The sequence below is a fragment of the Quercus suber genome, unplaced genomic scaffold (genome assembly GCF_002906115.3).
Source record: "Quercus suber isolate HL8 unplaced genomic scaffold, Cork oak 2.0 scaffold_1517, whole genome shotgun sequence".
Taxonomy (NCBI): domain Eukaryota; kingdom Viridiplantae; phylum Streptophyta; class Magnoliopsida; order Fagales; family Fagaceae; genus Quercus; species Quercus suber.
In genome coordinates, this window is record NW_027070889.1 from 6,801 (window position 1) to 9,674 (window position 2,874).

A 2,874-nucleotide genomic window follows, 5' to 3' on the forward strand; every position below is an offset into this window, starting at 1 on the left:
TGAAACTCAGAAACATTTCTTGACCCGGTTTGGATAGACTACTTTTCACTCAAAGTAAAGTTGCGTTTTTCAGTTTTTTTTTTTTTTTTTTTTTTTTTTTAGCCGGACTTATTGACTTTTAGGAGAAAAAACACTGTGCATGTACTGTGCATGCATAAAGCAATATTTAATATTAAAAGTGGGTCCACGATACTCATTCAACATTTAAAAATATTTTGCTACGTATTTTCAGCAACAATCAGTTTTTTAGCAACTTTCAGCAACAATCAGTGCTATCCAAACGGACCCTTATATTTAAATCAGTCCAGGGTGTTCAGTGAAGGAGTAAAACTTGAATAAACTGTAGAAATGCCGAATTGATAGAAAAGGTAAAAGGTAAGACAATGTCAAAAAGAACAACCGCCAAGACGCTCCCGTTCCCTATCTGCATATTTGACTGTGAGGGGAGCATGTTCCTGGAAAAAGAAAATATATAAATCAAATACACAAACAACAGCACAAAGAGGCTTTGTATTATTTATCCAAGAAGCTGAATAACTCACCCCAGGAAAAGTGTATTGATTGTTTAAAGATCTAATAGCTCTTTCAGCTTCATCTACCGTTGCATATTTCACAAAACAACTTCCTGTACAAGTAAAGCCACATCCACAAGCACAGAAGTATTGATATTCTTCCACAAAACACATATCCATAATATTTCTGTTACTCTTCCATTATGATTTTTGATAGAAACAAAAAATCAATGTTCTCACTCTTAAGCTTCACTCTTGTATCCTAGTTCTATATTTTATATATATTATATATTATTTTGCCTCTTGACAATGATGAGAGTAAGGGACAAAGTGGACCATTCAAATTAGCAACCATTTCAACAGTTTTAAAAAAAATAAAACAAAAAAAGAACCAAGGAAAACTTTATAAGAACACAGATAATAAATGTCTACCATTTTTAAGTAACATCAATGAGAAATAGCACATGGCTAATCATCTGACTAAGTTTTGACTGCTCATAATAAGTTAACCTCTGGGTCAGAGCACCCATGGTACAAAAGCAAGATGATGAGGGAGACACAAGAAGATTATTATTTAGTATTATTTATGTTTGCAAGCCCATTGTATTTTTATGTTTTAGGTCCTATTAGTTTATTGAGCTTTTAGTTATTGGGCTTTTAGTATTTTAATTTAGAAGTAAGGTTATTTTTGTAATAAGGCAATTAGGGTTTCCTAGCCAATTAGAACTAGGGTTTAGCAATCCTTTATAAGCAACTTATTGTACTCCTTGAGGAGGGAGCTGATATTTTTGATGAATGAAAACAATAGTCGTTTGGTCTTTCTTTGGTCTGGTGCTGACTCCAAGTCTACCCTAGGTGCTGACTCCTAGTGGTTTCCCCGCTTGGTGCTGACTCCAAGCAAGGCCTAGGTGCTGACCCCTAGGTCATATCCCTTTATTTTTCTATTGTTTAGTTTTTGTTCTGGTTGTCCTGCGTCATATTTGGTATCAGAGGCGTCACAAGATCTATCCACCTTACAAATTTCATAATGAAATGCTGGCTGCTAGAAAGTTTTGTGGTCATTTCAGTGTTGTAGATAGGAAACCATGGTCAATAAGAGATAAAGGTAATCAAGATAAACAATGAGCATTTTGGCGCTCTAGAGAGCTTCTCAAAAGACCAGGAAATACACTAATATGGATCACGAAATATACATATTATATATATATATAACAGCATTACAATACCTTGTTGTTGGCCAGTTCTCTTATCTTTCAATATAACAACTTCAACTACATTTCCATGTTCTTCAAAGACAGGTCGGATCTGATGTAATAAGAAGCAAAATCCAAGAGTTAATAAGAAGTAATAATTATGACAAGCACAGATAATAGTAACAATTTGAAAGAGAAGAAAAATTAAGGACAAAAATAGGACATTCTACACCATCAAAAGTCCTACTATTCCTTTCTTGCCCAATAGTCCACAAGATGCAGAAAGGAGCAGCCTTCCCAACTCTTAGACCACTATTATTAAGGAACTTCCCATGCCAACATTTTAACTACCATCTTTGGCATAATCCGAGATATTCCAAATAAAGCAAACACAAGAGACCACGATTCTCTAGCCACAGAACAATGAAGCAATATGATATGCCATCTCTCCACAATTGCTTACACATTCAGCACCAGTATAAGATCACAACGTAACACTTTTGCAAATATCAACAGTAAAGATCTTTCCCAGGGCTGCTGTCCATGTGAGGGGGGGAAAATGACCTTACAAGGCACTCTAGCTCCCCAAATGCTTTGCCAAGAAAAAGGAATCCCCCTTTAGCCCTTCAAGGAAAAAAAAAAAAAAACCTTCTTGACGGACCTCCCGTTATCCGTAAAGACTAGAATGTCTCTCCCTCTATTCCAAAGTTCTGGCTAGGACTAGGGATGCAGTTACACATACACATCAAAAAGGAGAAATTCTAACTTCTTGGAATTTCAACACAACTAAAAGTTGAAATACAAACTTGATGCATGTTTACCGAAGAAGCTAGTTCAAACAGACATGTACTTCTTCTTCTTTTTTTCTTTTGATTGATAAGTTATACATATGAGTTCTGAAACTGCACCCTCACCCTTTATCTCCTATTTTCTTACGAGGGAAGAAGTATCATTTTGCTAAAGCTCATTGATATATGAACATTTACATTCACATACAGCAAATATTGCAGACATGTTAATGCCTCAAGAGAAACAATAACTTACATCTCCTTCTGTTGCTGTTCTGGAAACCGGTACAACATAAAGTTTTACATTACCAAAACCGTCCACGTTATCTAAAAGGGGGAAAATTTAAATTAAAAAAAAAAAAAAAAAAAAAAAAAAAAAAA

General features: G+C 34.9%; 1 long non-coding RNA gene across 1 annotated transcript; it reads right to left on the bottom strand.

Annotated features, from left to right (window-relative positions):
• Nucleotides 1-292: 292 nt before the first annotated feature.
• On the bottom strand, nt 293-2,842 carry LOC136066002 (uncharacterized). The gene is made up of 4 exons (XR_010627548.1): nt 2,750-2,842; nt 1,739-1,817; nt 543-625; nt 293-455 (listed from the first exon to the last, which is right to left on the bottom strand). It is a non-coding gene; the product is annotated as an uncharacterized LOC136066002 (long non-coding RNA).
• Between the last annotated feature and the right edge of the window lie 32 nt (nt 2,843-2,874).